This window comes from Pogoniulus pusillus, chromosome W (assembly GCF_015220805.1).
Source record: "Pogoniulus pusillus isolate bPogPus1 chromosome W, bPogPus1.pri, whole genome shotgun sequence".
NCBI classification, from domain to species: Eukaryota; Metazoa; Chordata; class Aves; order Piciformes; family Lybiidae; genus Pogoniulus; species Pogoniulus pusillus.
Window position 1 is genome coordinate 10,970,686 of NC_087308.1, and position 20,506 is coordinate 10,991,191.

Consider the following 20,506-nt stretch of genomic DNA (forward strand, 5'->3'; position numbering starts at 1 on the left):
ATTCGGTTTCAAATAGAAGTTTATCGATTACTCACTGTCCCAAATGCAGTTCAGAGAAGTTTCAAAGTCTTTATGGATTTTAAGGCGCCGTTGTCCGAGGCTCCGCGGGTCCGGTCGAGCTGAATGCTGACTCCCGGGGCTCGTAAGGATCGGGCCCCGCCTGGAACGGTGCCGTCTTGAGCTGGCTGTTTGCGATGCGAATGCCGCGTGTGTGTGCGTGTGTAATCAGCGATCAGGGTATCGAGCAAAAGAGGTGCAAGTAGAGCAGGGTAGAGAGCGAGGGGCCAGTTAAGTTAAGGTAAGGAGCAAGAGGTGCAAGTGGGTATTTTTTTAATAGTATTTTTGAAGAGGTGTGTTCAACCAACTCAGTCAGGCTCGCGTTAGCTTTACAGATTGGTACAAAGTTATAATCAACTTACACAATTGGCTAATTCTCACCAAAAACAACTTATGGAACCACCCAGGGGTCAGCCCCCAGCAGATGTTTGTCGAGTGGTCACCATGTCTGAGAATTCGAACCCTTTTCCCAAAACATAGCCATGTTTATGTCTTTGCTTCTCTGAGAGAGAGATTCTCCCAAGGCCTGTACGTCTGCTGGTACAGCAGCTGCGTCAGTGCAAGCAGATAGGAAATATTGTTTTGACTTTTTCGATGGAAGGCCTCTGAGCCACAATTTTGTGTATAAATGAAAATTCTGCTGTAGGGCAAAAGGGCTCTGATCCCTTCCATGACAATGGGTTTTAAATACTCCTTCCTAAGTGATAAAAGACAAGAAAAGAAAGGCAAAAAGGGACTAAGGGATCAGAGCAGAAGTCTCTGGGAGGCTGCAAGGGAGAGAAGGAGTCTGTGGCCGCCGTTGGGTTTATTTGTAGGCACAGCAGCACGAACGGTGTTTGCCTTCAGCACGGGGAAGCTGGCAGGAGTGCCTGCGGAGGAACCTCAGAGATGCCTACACAATGATCCAGGCACTTTCCCCGAGGTCTGCGGCATGGTTTGTGAAGATGGAGCTTGTGTAGACCTTCCCTGGTTCTTCAGTCACTCTCCAGTCCCAACAACGCCACTGTGAAGTTCACCCTCCTTGTCTGGGCACAGGAGAGTGGTGCCAGGTAAAGAGACCATTTTGGGCTTGGCCAGGGCCATGTTAGGGAGGCAGGAAGGCACCTGAACCTCTGACGTGCTTGGCCATTTTCTATGACGTTGGCAGTGGCGGGGCCAGGGGCGTGTGCCGTGATTGGAGATCGATTCCCTTTCCGTGTGCCACTTGACGGCCCGGCCTCGCTCGGTGGCAGCTTCAACCAGGCTTTTACAGTGAAACACACTTTTCCTGGGGCGTAATAAAAGGGCGAGAGGCTGCTGCTGGCGCACGTTGCCCTGCTTCTTGTCGGCGGTGGAGTGGTTTCTCATCTTGGTGGCTTGACGCACACCTTAAGGGCTGCCTGCTTGCATTTGGAATTAGGTGTAAAGTGGAGAACAGAATTAGTGTATTCTTACATGTCCTACTTTGTACTGACCTATGAGGTACCCTCCCCCCCTTCCTTGCCTTTTTCCTTCTAGAGCTGAATGAATTTTAACATTTAGAAGAAGCAATCTTTCTCCTTCCCCCCCCCTTCTTCCTTTCTTCATACCATTTTCTGTCACAAAATTGCTCTTTACACTGCCATAAATTTACTTTTCATGCATAAGCCCTTTTTCTTCATCTAATGTTCCTGTTGAAACACTTCATCCTTTTTGCTTCTCAGATAATAGAAGACAAATATTGGCAGCATTGCAGCGTTTGTTAATAAAACACATTTGGAAACAAAGATATTTGAGCTGTGGAAGTAGAGAAGCATTGGACTGCTGCGTGATGATAGATTTAAGTCATAGTAGACACTGTGTGCTGTTCCTTAATGGAAACTAGTCAGAGAGGGTAATAAAGTACGTGAGAAATCTGGAAGCCACCATTCATGTGTGTCACCTAAAGGAGGGGGCGAGAAGGAAATGTTTGGCTATACTCTAATAAACTATAATTTATTGGTATCCTGAGGTTGCTAGGACATAGCACAGTGGAAAAGGCAGTGGGAAATAGCATGTTTTGTCACACATCCACTCTGCACCTCAGTCATTTGGAGATGTTATTACTGAGTGAAGTTAGCAGCAGCCTTCCAACAAAGAGAATGCATTTCTCACCACTTGCATTCTGATGAAATCTAGCAGAGATAAACTTCACAGTGAGAGAAATCTTCTTTCAGTCCAAAGCAGAATTGCTCTGCTTAATGTAATGGAATAAGCAGCATCTGTTTTGTTCTGTAGATGGTTTATATTGCCTTATAGAAGGCTCTGTGTTAACTGTCCAGTGGTAACAGCAGCATCCAGAGCATAAAAATGTCCTGGAAGCAGCAGAATTATTTAACAGTGCTGCTGCTTGTATAAGAGAGGCTGTTGCCTGAACAGTCACTCTTAGTTTCATTAATCTGGAAAACTTAGTTATGTGAAAAGGCCTTTTTCAAGGCAAATGTGTTGATGAGTGGAAACAATATATTGGTGTCCAGTGCTGCTTGCAAAACTCTTCATTCATTTGTGTGCTCCTCCTGCAATGTTTGTAGCTGCTGGTGTCACTTCATACAGTCAGACAGCAGAGAAGCTTCCATCAGGCTGAGCCCCCAGGTCCTGTCAAAGCTAGGTTGGATCCTGCAACAAGGCTTTGACTTCCTTACCTTGCCTTTTCTTGCCGAGGTCATGCCTAGCCGATGAGATCTTGCCCTGAGAGAAAACTTAACTGGATGTCAAGTCAAAATTCCTGTAATAGTTTCAGCTCATTACACCTAGACTTCTGAGGGGGCAATAAATAATTCTGCTTTCCTCCTGCAGTTCCCCCTTGCTAGTGTGCAGTCTGTACTCACCTTTCTCTCAGCTCTGTGCTTCGCTCAATGTGCATATTGGTATTTTGGGGGGATGATGCTTCTCTTTGGACTTCTGTTTCACCTAATCAGAGCTCTGCTCCTGAAACAGAACTTTTAGCAGAGCTTTTTTAGCACCATTAAGCTTTTAACTCTACAGTTTTAAATCCTTCCTTCAGCACTAATCGTTTGGATTGATCTCTGAACTACTTTCAGGTTGTTGTTGCCCTTCTGGTAATGTGGAACCCTGAGCTAGAGGTGTTATTTAGGGGAGAAACGCATCAGCCATCATCATCTCTGTGCATCTCTGTGTGCACAATGTAAATTGGAGACACTTACAAACATCTACACTCCTGGTGTCCCTTTCCAGCTTTATTCTGGGGACATTTACAAACATCTACACTCCTAGTGTCCCTTTCCAGTTTTATTCTGGGGACATTTACAAACATCTACACTCCTGGTGTCCCTTTCCAGCTTTATTCTGGGGACATTTACAAACATCTACACTCCTGGTGTCCCTTTCCAGCTTTATTCTGGGGACATTTACAAACATGTACACTCCTGGTGTCCCTTTCCAGCTTTATTCTGGGGACATTTACAAACATCTACACTCCTGGTGTCTCTTTCCAGCTTTATTCTGGGGACATTTACAAACATCTACACTCCTGGTGTCCCTTTCCAGCTTTATTCTGGGGACATTTACAAACATCTACACTCCTGGTGTCCCTTTCCAGCTTTATTCTGCTATAGCTTCCAGCTTTAAGTCACCTGTTTGAGTCGTTCAGTGTTAGACAAACATTACAAGACCTAAAACCTGTTTAATTTCTCTAAGACAAATCATGCCCAATGCCAGCAGTGTCCCAGTCCACTTCTTTGTTTTGCCAGAAAATGAAGATGAGTCCTGTCAGCCCTTTGTTAAATCCAAGGAGTGAGCACCTTGCTGCATTTGGCTCGGTATTGATATTTGGACTTCAAATAGGTTAGGGTAGAAAAAAAATCTTGTAGCTTGCTTCTCTTTTATGATGTGAATTCTGCACATAGTTGTGTGTGAGCAGCTCTTGTTAAATTTGACAAGATCTATTTCTCACAGGGTGAAACAGAAGTGGAGAGAGCAATCAAAACACACCCAAAAAAAGCTCTCCTTTGCTAAGAGCTAAGAAGAGCTCAAGGTTCCACAGAACTGGAGATGATGTTTGTTACTCTGATACTTATTTTTTCTGGCACATTCAAAACTGTGCCCACAGCTTGGGTGTGTGCAACTTCTTTTGGATGCTGGCAGAAAGGCAAAAATGCTTTGGATTCTTTTTTGCTCTGATTGTGTATGGACTGTGTTAGAAAGGTGTCTGCCTGCCTTGCTTAGCAGGAAGCCCGGGTGTTAAAGCTGGTGAGTAGGCTGCTGGGTGTAAAGGAATACAATTAAAGACATTTTTTGGGCAATATCAAGGGTGACAATTTTATGTTCTGAGTAGTGTCTTGCAGGATGAGATGGATTGTTTGGTGTGGAAAGTGTTTGTTGGGGCCTGGCTCTGTAGACCAAAATTCTCACTGCATTAAAGGATTGATAGAGGATTTCTGAAGTGGGACCTTAAACCTGATCCTTCTGTGGGATCCTCTTTTATGAGATGGGGAGAGGAAGGAAGGGAGGAGCAGTGTGCAGGAGGTGGTGTATTTTGTTTTCTCATTAAAGGAACATGGTTGGTTTGAAATTTGTCACTTTCATCTGAACTTTCTAACTGTTGTCTGCAAGATTTGATGAAACAGGAAGAGTCTTTTTTTCTTTCACCGAGGTCTTTGCTGCACTGTTGTTTGTATATGGCAAATTTTGTTCTTGCTGTTGCAAGTACCTGTAACAAAAGGAGGGGAAATGACTGAGACTACTCAGTTAAGATTGTGAGCAGAAGAAGAAATGGAACATTAGACATGTAAGCTCAAGTATAAATGGGAAATGAGACATGTAAGCTGAAGAATAAATGGGAAATGAGACATGTAAGGCACATCTGAAAAGTCTTTTCCCTCAATTTGACTGACCATCCTTGCTCATCATTTAAAAAGGCAAGCATTTGATTAGTTCCTATGCCACAGTTGATCTCTTTTTCATGAAGTTGGGCCTGCCATGCTGCAGTGAGTGCTGGCTTCCTTATATTGTGACATGGATTCTGTGCACATCTTTTCCATTTCTAGGCTGTTAGGAGCCTATTAAAAGCTGCTTAAATGCTCAGGATAACTGGAAGTTCTGGGCGAGCAAGTAGGATCAATACCATGTTGTTCCTTATCATTAAATGTGGCACAGCAGTGCCTTTTTGAAGTCCAGGAGTCTCCATGCAGAGGATGCTGTCACAAACGCATCATCTTTGACCTGTGCTGGGCACCAGGCAAGGCCAGCCCTAACCAGAACAACAGTGGCCAGCAGGATTTCAAGAGGGAAGCCGAGAAAGGAAGCAAATGGGGAGCAAACTTGTGTCTGCAGTGAGCAAATCGTGCAGAGAGCAGAGGTGGGCATGCAAGGCTGTTCAGCAGCCTCAGTGTGTGTAGAATGTGTAATGGGTAGCTGCTGGAGAGCTGGAGCCGAGCTTGGGCACGCACCCAGTTGTGCTGGAGCGTACAGAGAAAATTGACTTTCAATTATGTGGACTATGGATTTGTGGAGCAGTGCAGCCTTGTTTGGGATTTTATTTCTTTCTTTAGGCTACTAATTAGCCCAGTCCTGCATTTCAAGTCCTAGACAGATGGCAAAATACTTCACTGAGGGGCACGATGGCTGTGTAAAGAAACCTGTAATTTAGTATTCAAGTTATGGAGCTGCCATCTGTGGAAATACCTTCCAGATTTCCTCTTTTTTTCCTTCTAAAGCCAAGATTACAGTCCAGTTCTGTCAAGAGCTGCGAATGGCAAGTCAGAAATGGTGTTGAATCAGAGAAAGGTTTGCTGAAGAAATGTAAACATTCAATGGTGACAAGGGAAAATGACCCAATGACAGGTCTGCACTGGGACTCTTTGCTTAAGAGAGATTTTCCCCTCTTTGGCAAAGCAGTCAGTAGACCCTTCCCAGAGCCTGCTGTCCTCCTTTTCTCCAGGACTGAGGAAGCTGTGCACAGAGGTTGTGATACTGGAAGGAAGAGGATATTTTGGCTGGAGCACTAATGTGAGGTATCAAAGCAGATGTATGAACTGAAGCTAAAAAGGAAATGAATCGTCAGATTGGGGGGGAAATGTCATTATTGTTGCTTGTGCTGGTTTGTAACTACACCACTGAAGTAACAGCTGTATCCAGAGACACTTTTGGTTTGGACTCTTTACAAAACATACTTCCATGTAGATGCAGTTTATCTTCCTGTAAGCCATCTCAGGAAAGCCTCTTGTCTTTCCCCACGGATCAGCATCAGAAGCAAAATTAGACCCAGTAGTTTCTACAGAGGTGGCTAAAAGTCACTGCAGAGCTGTCACCTAAGATCCTAAGAACCCAGAGGTCAGAGCTGTTTGTGATGTTTCTTAAAACACAGAGAAATAAAGACATACCATTTACATTTTCAATTCTCTGTCTTTAAGGGTGAGTTTTTTTCTCTCCCTTTTTGTTAATCCATCTGAAAGTTCTCCTGACTGATGGAAAGTTGTTTTGGGACATTCAGCTCTGTCTAAGGGATGGTTATTCAGGACAGGGCTGGACTAGGTTTTGCTGTCACTGGTGAGAGCAGTGAACCTCTAAACTGCTTTTACGTAAGCACAGTATCAGTAAAGACCCTTGCATGGAAGGTAGGGAAGTGTTTCTGATGGCTTGAGCATATTTAGTTGGAGAAATTGGCTTGTCCTCAGATTATTCTGGCTGGTCCTGACTTAAAATGTGTGTGTGTGTGTGTGTGTGTGTGTGTGTGTGTTTAACTCTCTGGGAGATGGTTAAAGGGAATTCCAGATCTCCACTCCCGAGATGGCTCAGCTGCCTGCAGAGCAGCTGTGGAACCTGCTGCAAGTTTTACAGGCCATGGTATTAAGGAAAACTGGCACTGCTTTGGATTTTCTCTTAACATGCAAAGCTGTAACGTGCAGCAGGTCAGCAGCTGCTCTGCAAGCAGCTGAGTTGGCTTTGGAGTGGCAGCTTGCTGAACAGGTGGAGGTTCACACTCCTGCAGCCACCCTTCTTGGTGGGAGTCTCACAGCCATAATTGTACTTTTATATCTGGCGGCAGTACTGCTGCCTAAGCAAGCTTCAAGAGCTTTTACAGTTCTGCCTGTTGGGTTAGCCTAAGTGCTTCTGAGAGCTGCAGGGCAACCCCATCTGGGGAAAATGGGGAGCTTGGGTCAGATAGTTCTCCTCTCTCACACAAACCCCATGATCCCCACCAAGACACAAACAAGCAGCTGCCAAGAGCAAGGTGAAGACTGGAAGGAAGAGCTGGTAGCTGTTGTGGCAAAAATGCCAATGGAACTGCTATCTCCTCTGGTGCAAACCAGCAGAGTGCTGATGCACCTTCAGAGATAGCAAAGGTAGTGACTGCTCAGGGAAAAAAGGTAGTTGTGAGTACTGGAGTGAGTACAAGCATTGGAGCTCTCCTTGGAAGCTTTTTGCATAGGATCATAGGTTGGTTTGTGTTGGAAGGGACCTTAAAGATCATCTAGCTCCAACCCCCTGCCATAAGCAGGGAAACCTCCCCCTGGACCAGGATGCTCAAGGAGAATGTTTCAGGAATTCTTTTGGATCACATTTCAGTTCAAGCTTATCCATTTCCTTTTCTTGTTTTATTGATTGCAGTTAAGCTGTGGCTTTGAAGTGTGTTGAATTGCAGTATGGAAACTGCATCATTGATACAGTTTTGGGAGGAGGAGGAACTTTTGAGTCATTGTAGTATGTTGTTTCCTGCTGCTGCAGAACACAAGCAATAATATTTACAGGACACGGTGGTGATAATTTGGCTGCATCTTTTCAGCAGGGAGGTGAAAGCTTAGTGAAATAAGTGGATAATCTGAAAAGTGTAGCTCCTTGGTTACTCCAGATGTAGAGCTCTGAAAATTAACTACATCAGTGCTTCTGAAAAGTGACTTGTCTGAGGCTATGCAGAATATCTACTAGGGGGCAATCATAGAATCATAGAATCAACCAGGTTGGAAGAGACCTCCAAGCTCAGCCAGTCCAACCGAGCACCCATCCCTGTCCAATCACTCTCTAAGTGCCCCAGCCAGGCTTGGCTTCAACACCTCCAGGCACAGCGACTCCACCACCTCCCTGGGCAGGCCATTCCAATGCCAATCACTCTCTGACAACAACTTCATCCTAACATCCAGCCTAGACCTCCCTTGGCACAATTTGAGATTGTGTCCCCTTGTTCACTTCCCTAGTGGTAAAAAGCTTCCCCTGTACTCAGCACTGGTGAGACCAAGCCTTGAGTACTGAGTTCAGTTTTGGGCCCCTCACTACAAGAAGGACATTGAGGTGCTGGAGCAGGTCTCCTCTTCTCCAGACTGAACCACCTCAGTTCCCTCAGCTGGTCTCCAGACCCTTTGCTTTCTTTGTCCTTCTATGGACATGCTCCAGCACCTCAATGTCCTTCTTGTAGTGAGGGGCCCCAAACCATCCTAAAATAATCTCTTCTTTCATGAAGCTAGGGCTGAGAGTGGCCTTCTGCTCCTCTTCTAATTAGCCAAGGTCCTTTGTAGGTGTGCAAGAGCTAAGGGATTATTACTTTTTTGTTTTCCTAGATTGCTTTTAATTCTAGTGCCACTTGAGGCTGCCTCAGCATTTGTGTTTAGAACTTTCTTTGGTTTTGGTCATACAAATACACACACTAAGGTAAGCCCTGGGCTGAACCTGAGACTAAAAGTGACAGCCTTTGTGTGCTTTAAGTCAGGTAGAGTTAAGTGTGAATTCGTGGGCTGCTTTTGTTTTTTCCAAAGTGTAGATGTCTTTAAAATCTCCTAGTGGTGCCTGTACTGGGATGTAAAAACAACCAAAAAAAGAAGCTTTATTTCATTTTACTACTGTGCTTTGCAAGGCAGTAATCAAAAGCTTGCTTAGTTTTATAGGCTATTTGCAATAACACATTTTGTTTTCAATTATGTAGCCATTAAATGCAAAACCAAAATGGTTTGGTTTGGGTTTTTTTGCAAGGCAGAAAACACTTTTCCAAATCAACCTGCAGTAGTCTGGGCAACAGCATTTCTGTTTGTTTAGTAATGGGACTGGTGGACTCAGTTCCAGAATCACAGAATGGTGTAGGTTGGAAGGGACCTCAAAGATCATCCAGTCCCAACCCCCTGCCATAGGCAAGGACTCCTCCCACTAGAATCACAGAATGTCTTAGATTGGAAAAGACTTTCAAGCTCCTCGAGTCCAGTCATTAGTTTCACACTGGCGACTCCTTGACTGACACAAAGCCCTCAGCACAACGTCTAATCATTATGAGTCGCTATGGTTGGAAGGGACCACCAGGAGCATCCAGTCCAACCTTCATCCCAGCAGCCTTCATCACCACACCACAGCCTCAAGCACCACAGCCACTCTCCTTTCAAACACCTCCAGGGATGGTGACTCCACCACCTCCCTGGGCAGCCTGTGCCAGTGCCTGACCACCTGCTCAGGATCTTTCCCAACAGCCAACCTAAACCTCCCCTGATGCAACTTGAGGCCATTTCCTCTTGTCCTATCATTAGTAATTCAGGAGAAGAGCCCAGCTCCAGCCTCACTACAACCTCCTTTTAGGTAGCTGTAGAGGGCAATAAGGTTCCCCCCTCAGCCTCCTCTTCTCCAGACTAAACACCCCCAGCTCCCTCAGCCCCTCCTCATAGTTGATGTTTGCCAGACCTCTCCCCAGCCTTGCTGCCCTTCTCTACACCCACTCCAGCACCTCAGTGTCCCTCCTAGAACAGGTTGCCTCCAAGAATTTGTTTCTATATGAATCTTCATTAAATTATTTTAATGAAGCAATTACTTGTCCTTTTTTATTTAAGTGAAAAGTGGTTTTATTTTTCAAATATATCAGTTAAAAAAAAGGAATATATTTTTTTTACTGTTGCTAGTTAATTGGAAGGTGGTAGCCTGTTCCATGCTTAGCTTAAGTGGGTTTATTGTTAATCTTCACCATAGGGATGATCATTTCTTTAACTGCTGACAACTGTAAATGAACCAAGACTAGAGTGGGAAAGTGGCTGCAGTCAGAGCATTGTCCCTTTGCCAAAGATTAATTATTGGCTGTGTTCATTATTCAATAGTATGAGCAATGCCTAAGATTTTCTAGCATCTCCTACTTATTAATGTGTGTGTGTTTGTTGTTTGGGGTTGTTTTTTTTCCTATGGATATTGGTATTTTTAAGGCAATGTATAAAACATGACTATGCTTTTATGCTTTGTTTGCCTTTTAGCTATCTGTAATTTAAGTATTTAATCTTTTAGTAATAGTTTGTCCATTACAAGGGAGCTCAATGAGCACTGACCACGGTAGTTGTCATGAATTGCAACTATATATATCATACAGAAATCACAGGGGGATCCTGATCTTACCTGGAGGTAGAAAGTGAGCAGCGAGCAGCAGCCTCCTTAACCCAGTGATCCCCACACACAGCCCTGGGCTGGAGGGTGAGGAATTGGCACCCACTTGGCTCGGATGTGGGGTATCACAGAATCAAGCAGGTTGGAAGAGACCTCCAAGCTCATCCAGACCAACCTAGCACCCAGCCCTACACAATCAACCAGACCATGGCACTAAGTGCTTTGCTTTGACACCTCCATGGATGGTGACTCCACCACCTCCCTGGGCAGCCCATTCCAATGCCAATCACTCTCTCTGACAACAACTTCCTCCTAACATCCAGCCTAGACCTGCCCTGGCACAGCTTGAGGCTGTGTCCCCTTGTTCTGCTGCTGCTTGCCTGGCAGCAGAGCCCAACCCCAGCTGGCTACAGCCTCCCTGCAGGCAGCTGCAGGCAGCAATGAGCTCTGCCCTGAGCCTCCTCTGCTGCAGGTTGCACCCCCCAGCTCCCTCAGCCTCTCCTCACAGGGCTGTGCTCCAGGCTTGTGAAGCCGGGGTCAGGGCCATTCATTGCCTATGGCTTCCTCGGGCCATTTAGCACCCAGGCAGTTAACTGTGGCCCAAGGACCAGATGGATGTGAAAGATTCCAGGATTTTATTACGCTCTGAATGTGGGTTAGATTTTTTTAATGTATTGTTTTTCAGCTAAGCGAGCAGACAGTGCAGAGCCGGGCATGCTGGAGAATGGAAGTAACGACAGAAAAAGCTGTCTGAGGGTCTGGCTGCTGGAGGGGGCAGTGCCGAAGCGAGAAGTGCCTTTAACCATCTTGCCAGCAACGAAACCGCTCCTCGGGGTTGGCGGCGGGGCTGCTGGCGCGGTGTGGAGGGCACCACGGCTGCACCCCGCGCTGGAGGACCTGCAGAGGCGCAAATGCCGTTGAAAACGCATTTTAATGGTTTTGGGGGATTTTTGATCATGAGATTTGCAGCTACTTACGGTGGCACTTAGCGCCGTGGTAGCATCCGTTGATGCGGGCGCCACCGCCGCCGGCGGGAGCCGGGGCTGAAGGCGCACCCAACGCTTTGTCCTTCTCTGGCCGACCACGGGCCGGGGCCGGGCGCCGCGGGGCTGCCCCACAAGATGGCGGTGGAGCGGGCGGCCCGGCCCGGCCCGGCCCGGCCCAGCGGAGGCGTCTCACCTGCAGCCCCACCGCGGCCCCCACCCTCAGGCACTGGACTCGCCACGACGAGCGGCGGCCCCGGATAGCCTTTCGGCTCGCAGGTCCCACCCGCGACCGATGCCACCGCTTCGTTCCGCGGTGGCGGGGTCTTGCCCCTTCCTCCGCCCCACGGGCGGGAAGCTCGGCTGCGGGCGGGCCGGGGCGGCTGTCAGAGGGGGAGCCGGGCAGGCGAGCTCCGCGGCAGCCCCTGGGCCGTCCCCGCACCGTGGTTTTGGAGAGGGTGGAAGCCGTGGAGCTCCGGGGGTGTCTCTGCCTCACCCTGTGTGGCGGGCGCCTGCGGGAACCGCTGCCTCTCTCCCCCGACTCGGACCCCTCCGGGCCAGGGGCGAGTCGCCCACCCAGCCTCTCGGAGCCCTCCTCGCTAGGAGCAAGGCTGCGGGTCTCGTACTGCAGGAGCTGGAGAGCTCGGGGGTGGGGGGTGATGATGTCTGCCCTTCCTCCCCTGCACTTGGCAAACAAATAAACCACACGCAGCCTCCTTTTAAGGAGAGCGTAGGAAGGCCGAGCTGGGCGTTGTGTTTGCTTTTGGGCTGGCTTGATGCTTGGAGTGAAAACAAAAGAATGCTGGATGGAGAATTAAATGTAATGATAGAAAGTTAGACCCTTGGTGATTCCCCGCCCCCCTCCCCTCAACCTCTCAGTTTCTTAATGACCATACACCCCATGCCGCTGGCCAACAGGCTGTGCTGGGCAGCCCTTCTTAACACAAATACCCCAGACTTTAAAAGGCATAAATTCTTTCCGACAACCCAGAGTCTTTCTTAAACTCGTTACGACTTTTTTTTTTTCTCCCCCGCAGCGTTTTGTTGTCTTTATTTTCTAACCTTGCGGCTCACAGCTTCTCTTTAATTCGCCTCCTGAGCGTTGTAAGCTGAACGACACAGCGGCTTTCAGCGGGACGATCTGCCCTTGTTTATTTGGAAGGAGAGCATCGCCCTCCTTCGTGCTGCAGAGTCCTTCGGGAAGATTAACGACTGGAGGATTCCAGTCTTGCAAGCACTTGTTCTTTTTAGGAGCAACTATTTGGGTAAAGAAAGGTTTCAAGATAAAGGCTTTTCAATACGCAACTTTGAGAACTGTTTACCCCTTTAAAATGATCTTTGGCTTTAGGCTGCACTTGAGCAAAGTTTCTTGTGGACTTGATAGAATTTTACGTTTGTTTGTTTGTTTGTTTTCCTCATGTAGTAACTATGATTTCACAGGATACCAGGATTACAAGCTCACAGGGTGTTAGGGGTTGGAAAGGACCCGAGGAGATCGTTGAGTCCAACCCCCCTGCCAGAGCAGGACAATGCTATCTAACACATCACAGAGGAACACATCCAGAGGGGCCTGGAAAGGCTCCAGAGAAGGAGACCCCCACAACCTCCCTGGGAAGCCTATTCCAGTGCTCTGTGACCCTTACAGCAAAGAATTTCCCCCTTGTGTTGAGGTGGAAGCTCTTCTGCTGCAATTTACACCCATTGCTCCTTGTCCTGTCCCAGGGAGCAGTGAGCAGAGCCTGTCCCACTCCTCTCCTGGCCAGCCTTCAGATACTTATAAACAATTATCAAATCCCCTCTCAGTCTTCTCTTTCCAGACTAAGCAGCCCCAGACTCTATATTTCTCTACTTGATCAAGTATAGCATTGGTAGTCTAAAAGTATATGCCTGTGTATACCCTTTTTAAAAGTATATGCAGAGATATACACTTGTGATGGTTTGAGTGTTAGCCACCCCTCATCCCACCCTCCCCCTTTGGAAAATCACCCATATCAGACTCAGTCGGTCTGGAAATGGAATGAATGAAGCTATATTCACAGCTTAGCACAATATGCAAGCAGGTATTTACAATATCTACAGCTGTAGACAGAAATAGACAAGTTAAAAACTAATATAGAAACACAGCAGCCCTCTCAGAAACCAGAATCCCCGGGAGGGGCTCTCACCCACCCTTCCACCTTCTTCCCACTCCTCGACCTTACCCCAGACTTTGCCTTACATTTAAGGTAGAGTTTAGAGGGTCGGCCAGAGGGCTTAGGAAGCAGAAGGATTAATCAGGCAGCAAGTTAGAGAGAGAAGTTCATGCAGCTCCAGAGACAGAGTGCAAACTCTGTTATTGATGTTCATATTCTTGTTCTTAACCATCCCAGCAAGCCTATGAGTGCAGCAGCCAGCACCACTGTTTCCTTTTCACAGCCTAGCATCTAATTCTTCTCACCAGAATATCTCAGCTAGGCTCCAACTAGCACAACACTTTAAGTATATGCACATATATACACTTTATAAAGTATATGCACATATATATACCCTTTTTAAAGTATATGCATATATATATATAGATATATATACACTTTTATACTCTATGTGAAAGAATGAACCACAGCAACACTTCTTGTGCAATCCATCTTTAATAGCAGGGGTCTTAATATATTGATATTTCCACCCAGGTGGGTAAGCTGTGTAAAAACTGTTTTATAAGTTCCCTAAGTGAGGTTCCTAATAGTTTAATGAACCAATTCTTCTTTGTGTTTTCCTTTGTTCGTTTGGTCTTTTGCCTTTTGAAAATGTAAATCCACTCCCAGGCTGTGTGTAGTGATTCGTCCCTCTGGGACAGTCTCTCCTATGGGATGAGTTTTGTGTGGTGCCCTGGACTGTGATATATTTGTGTCACTTGCTCCTTCCTTTTCCGCCAGCATCCAGCTCCCTGGAGTCTCTCTCAGTTGTGGTAACATTTACAAACGATTTTTTAAGATGCATACACTCTGAAGGGAATTTGTGCTGACAGAACCCTAAGACTGCTTTGGTTGTTTCAAAATGGTGCAGGGATTAAAGGCTGCTTTGCTTGGATTGTTAGCCTCAAATAGGTGACACATGGAAGTGTTTGTCGAGCAGAAGCATTTCACATTTCCAGCAGAAATAACTTTGTCTCAAGTTTTCTACAGCTTGAATTAATTCACGTTGGGCTGTCTGGCTGTGGCTTTTCAGTTTAACCTAAGAGCTGGGTTGTGAAATGTACATTTTTTATGTTATTTATCCTGCGTGTCAGATAATTGGAATGTTTAGCTAATGTCTCCAACTTGTTTGAACCTTTGTATGTAAAAGTCTTTGTCTGCTTTTCAGGTTAATGTTAAATCTTGCTTTTACAATCCCAAGGGGTATAAATGCTTTTCCAAACCCCCAAATCTCAGAAAGCCCAGTAATTGTCATTCCATACACCAGTGCCTTAATGGCATTTTGGTTGCTGTGCATCAAACTTTTGGTTGCTGTTTTTGTGAGTCCCAGAATTGTGCTGCGTGGTTGTTTTGGAATTAAGCACCTCTGTTAGTCTTGCAGGAGAAAATGGTTTGCTGAAGATGTGGTACTCGGATAGGCTTTTGTTTGGCTTGGTTGGTTTTCCTTCTTGGAGAAGTGGAGCCTGAGGGGTGACCTCATTCCTGTTTATAAAGATGTGAAGGGCAGTGTCAGGAGCCAGGCTCTGCTCAGGGATGTCCAGTGATAGGACAAGGAGCACTGGGGGCAAGCTGGAGCAGAGAAGGCTCCAGGGAAACAGAAGGAGAAACTTTTTTTGCTGTGAGGGTGGCAGAGCCCTGGAACAGGCTGCCCAGAGAGGTTGTGGAGCCTCCTTTTCTGGAAGCATTTGAAACCCATCTGGATGTTTCTGTGTGACCTGTTCTGGGTGATCCTGCCCTGGCAGAGGGGTTGGACTGGGTGGTCTTCCAAGGTACTTTTCAACCCTTAACATTCTCTGATTCTGTGGAATTTCCTGAATGAACTGAGAACTGTTTTTCAAGCAGTGCTTCTTCACATGCACACGTGTTCATTCGTGGTACCAGTTCAGTGCTGCAAGCCACTGCTTACCTGTGCCATACCTACAGAGTTAAGAAGTCACTTGGGCTTTGTTGGATTTAGCTGATCATGACTGAGGTCCAGAACTGAGTTCTGTGCAGGATTCTCTTGTGTGAGAAGTGACAGAATGGTTTGGTGGCTTTCAGTTTCAGACTGAATTCTTCCAGTGCAGGCTAAGTAAAGTTATGCCAAGTGCATAACCTGGGCAGATTTAGTAGATGCATTGAAAATGCTGAGTTCTGGCTGCTGCTGCTACAAAATCAGAAGGATGATGTAGTTAATAACAAGCAAGAATCACAGAATCATAGAATCAGCCAGGTTGGAAGAGTGCTCCAAGCTCATCCAGTCCAACCTAGCACCCAGCCCTAGCCAGTCAACCAGACCATGGCCCTAAGTGCCTCATCCAGTCTTTGCTTGAACACCTCCAGGGATGGTGACCCCACCACTTCCCTGAAGAGTGATCATCCTGCAGTTGTTTACTGCTCAAAGCTGTGCTGTGGCTGGCTGAGATGGGCCATGCTACAGATCCAGCATGTTGCTGCTGTGTCAGAATCCACCCCTCTCCCCAAGGCCTTTTTGGTGAGAGAGTGATGCAGATCTGCATACACTGAAGGAGGCTTTATTTCTGTGTATTCTATATGCAGTTTCTGTCGGGAGTGAGCTGGCTTGGGTAGCTTAGATGGGCAGGGGCAGGCATGTGAAGGAGCTGGCAGCTGTTAATGTGCTGGGCAGAATCAGTATGGTTGGGAAAAGCTGCTGCAGGTGGCTGGTTTTAGTTGAGAAATTCAAGTAAGTCCTGGCCCTTTGGGGAAGTATTTCTCTTACACAGATTGCTGCTGACCAGTGGAGCCCACCCAGCAGCAAAGCTCTGTGTTTAACAGCATTTCAGCAGGATCCTGACAATAAAGATGTCTTTCATGTACATAATCATATATATGGTTTAAATTTGTAGCTGCTTTTCTTCTAAGTGCATCTAGGTGATTATTTTGGAAAGAAAAACTGCCCAAAATGCCAGTAAAAATAATTGCCTGCCACACGGAGCTGTGAGGAAATCATTAAGACTTTTCAGTAGCCACCCCAGACTAATGGAGACTAATGGCTGATTAATTTGGCACTTTCTCTTGCAAACAGTAATTGGTTCTCTTAGTGCAGAGATGTTTCATGCAGGACCCAAGTGAATCCCAACTGTCCACAGTTAACCTTAGCATAAAACTGACCAAAGAAGCTCTAGCACCCAGATAAGGAGGCTTATCAATATTCACTGTATTCTAACAAATGAAATTATTTGGCACATTATCCTAGCAAGGACTGAATTAAGGGAACAAAATATCATTTCTCTTTATTTGCAGGTTGTTCTTTGGCTCATTATTGATTCCCAGATTTCGGGTGGTTACAATAATAAGTTACCACAGTGACATAAGCAGCAAGCAATTACTCTTATTTTTTTCCTCTTCTGTTTTCTGTGTTGCAAGATCGAATGTGTAAGAAGGGATAAGCTGCACTGAGAAACTATTTTGGAAGGAAATCTCATCCTTGAAAGCAGTGTTTGAAGAACAGGGCTGGAAAATGTAGATTTCCATGTAGAGGTATTTACATAGCACAGGGTCCTGTTTGGTTTACAAAGTGGAGTGATGTCAGCAAAAAAAAAGATATAAGCCTTTCATTTCAGACAGAGAAGTAACTTAGGACAGAAGATTTCTGGGACAGAAGACACTTCTTCTCTGTCCAGAAGGTTACTGAGACAGGAGATTTTCCTGTCCCAACAACTTAGCATTTTGTGGAGCAGCATTTTACCCTCGACTCTTGGTTTCCTTACAGAAGAGGATGTAACCTATAGTAAATGACTAAATTGCCCATGGAAATTTGGGAAGGATGAGGAGAGAAGAGATTTTCTGTAATGCTTTTTGTTATTAGCTTAAATTCTCAAGTTTTGATTATTGCTGGTTTTTAAATTCTCGAGTGCAGTGCTAAGGCAAGAGGGAGAGCTGAGCCGAATGCAGTGCCTGCTGCAGGCACTCCTGCTGGCTTCCCTGCATCTCCTGCGGGTGTCCCTCCTCCATTTTGTTTCCCTTTGGCACAACTTTTCTGCTTGTGCTCTCTTTTGACCCCTCTGAGTGAGCTTGCGGCCACACAGCTCAGAGGTAGGATCAGAGAATGCCACCGTTGGGTTGAAACGAGAGTGCACAAATGGGGGAGTAAGGCAGCCAAGGCAGCAAAAGGGGAAGGGAAGATCTGCTGGTTGAGCTATAAAATAATGCAGCAGTCTGAAGCCAGGGCTTGGGGGGTTGTACAGAGCGTTCAGCATTTTGTGTTGGAGGAGGGCACAGCAATCTCTTAAACATCCCTAAACAGATCTCGTTGAGTTCTGGTTTTCCTATTGTGATACTACGACAATTTAGGAGAAATAAAGAGTAGTTAAAAGCACTCTGAATTTGAAAGAACAAGACCTAAAGAGACTGATTATTCCCTTCCCACTGTTCTATGTGTCAAACCAGTTTCCCTAAGATTAACCCTCGAAAGCCACCTGACACGACTGAAATATTCATTGGTCCTTACAAATGTCCTTGTATTTATTCCTAAGGAATTCCACCTCTGATCAGTGCATAAACAAACACACGTTGGCATTCTGAAGTTGAGCTTCACTTAGCATTTCACAAGAGTGATAATTCAAACCTTTATGCTAACAGATGTAACCATTTCATGGCAGTAGGCTTCTGGGTTCAGTGTTCTGTAGAGCATTGCCATCAGCCACAGAATAGATGTGGCAAATCCTTGTGCTTTGGGGCTAAATTATGCTCCTCTCTGGTTAGTTGAGCAGATGATGAAGCTATTTAAAAGCATTTGAGAAAGTGCTTCATTAAACAAACATGATAAACATACATTCCTCTTGCCCTTACATCTTCAAAGTCCTGTCAGTGTTTAGTTTGATTTTTCATCTTGCCTTTGGCAGGGTTTTAGCACCGCCATTTGTTACTGGTGTCAAACACCTGAGCACCAGGGAAGGCATTCTGCAGTTGGTGTTACATTTCCACATCTATCAGTACAACGTGGGGAGGAATTCCAAAGTTTGTGCAGGTATCTGAGTGTAGAATCTCCTGGGTGCTGTGTTCAGGGACTTTGAAAGAGTCTTTTCAGAGAAAATCCAGGCTGCATTAGTTTTGTTCTGTTTTCCGCCTGTGTGGCTCTGCTTTTTACGTGTCCACCTGTGGATGCAGTTTCTTGGCAACTGCTTGTTGATTACATTAAAAAGTTGTGCAGAGATTTCCTCAGGATGTGGACTGCTGCTGAGCTGCGCTCACAGGTAGCAGGGTACCAGGTTCTTGCTTAATTTAAATCATGGGCAAGCTAAACGGAATTGCCACAATGCCTGCCCCATCGGTAGCAGGAAGCCTCCTTTATTAGCTGGAGCAGTGTTACTCACTTTGGGGGCTTGAAGATTCCATCTGGTGACAGATAAAGCAGGGTCAGGAGCAGGCTGAGGCTGTGCAGTGTGATCCTCCTCACAGCAACCACTGTTGCAGCTGGCACATCTGGCAGAAGGATGCAGACCTGGTGGCATTGCTCCAGTCAGCAGCCTGAGCGCAGCTTTCCCTGGCTTTTGGGGCACGGGGCAGAGGTGGGGAAGGAAATAATTTTGCCAGATGGGTGTTAAATTATGCTGTTGCCACCTTGCTTCAGAAGCAGGGAACAGTGCCCAAACTGCTTAATTAGCAATATGTACATAGCCTGAGACACAGAGGGATGGAGAGGCTCCAGGAGAGCTTTAGGGAATGGGTGGATGTGTGGCTGCCAGCAGATGTAGTTAGGAGCCTGTGAATCACAGTGATTGTGTTCAGAGGAACATTTTGGTAACCCAAAAAGTTTGTTTGTGCATTAATTTTCTCCTCACCTTTCTGTTTGATAACAGATTGCATGGGCTTGTTCCCTTTCCAAAAGGATTAGGACATAGTGGATTAGGACGTAGTAGATTAGGACAAAGCTGGGTAGGTATAAGCTACACAGTAGTTAGCTTGTACCTGGTTTTAAGGACAGCTTTGCAATAAATCTACCCTGTGCAAGTGGGATAGAGACGTTTGGCAGCAGTGTGGTTTCATGTTGACTTGAAGCACAGGTGAAAGTGTCCTGAGCTGTGTGCTGCTGAGTGTGCTGGAGTGAAGCACTTGTGCCATGTGGGAGGTAAAAGCAATTCTCTGAGCACACGTGCAAATGCCATGTGTGGATGCACTGACTCATGTTAGTATAATTACCTCATTGTAATTGAGTTAAGTACAATTGATTTAACAGTAGTGAAGATGAGCCCACAGTTACAGTCTAAAAAGTGAGTTCATATTTGATTGTCGGAATTAATGAGCCTTGCAGGAGACTGAAATTTCTCTTCTTAACACAGTGATGCTTAACTTTAGTCCCAGCCTGGGTGGAACTTTCCCAGGATGGTAGATTTTGTTTCCTGGCATTTATTTTCCAAATCCTGGCTGAGCCTGCCTGTAATGGAGCTTTGGCAGAGTGGGAGGGCTCTATATGATGAGCTGGTCTGGAGGCTGAGTTCTGATGCTGGGCTGGAGATTGCCTTTGTTGCCACTCAGTGCTTTTTGGAGGGGATGTCATGGTAATAATTTTTAAAGCCCTGTAGTTCAGTGCTCTGCAGGCTGGATCTGTTCTGAGATGGTTTTGTTTGTTTTGTTTTGAATCCCTGCTTTATATTCTTCCCCAGTAACTACACAGCTCAGCTACTTCCCCAGACTTAACTCCAACGGTAGTTGCTGTCTAATTCAGTAGCAATTAACTCAGCCTTTATTAATCCATCATTTTTGGAGGCAGTGGATGTGTAAACATGAGAAAAGAGTTGAAAACAGAATTACTGTCTTGATTGAATTGTATCAGATATGAATGATATCAATTTGGTATGTTAGTACAAACAGATTGATTTTCCAGTGAAGTGATTTTGTTGGTTCTGTTCACTCCAAGGATATTTTCATTTGAGTGTAGCGCTCTCTGCTGGTCTTTGCAGTTATTGGGAGAAAGGTTTTGGCACAAATACTACATTTTCCACAAGAAACTCATTTGTGTCCCTCTGAGACTATGAGGATGATGAAGGGACTGGAGCA

General features: G+C 45.9%; 1 protein-coding gene across 2 annotated transcripts in view; it reads left to right on the forward strand.

Moving 5' to 3' along the window:
* Window positions 1–20,506, forward strand: part of LOC135192839 (protein lin-28 homolog B-like) — a 53,766-nt gene that overhangs the window by 1,763 nt on the left and 31,497 nt on the right. The gene's annotated exons all lie outside the window — the stretch shown is intronic.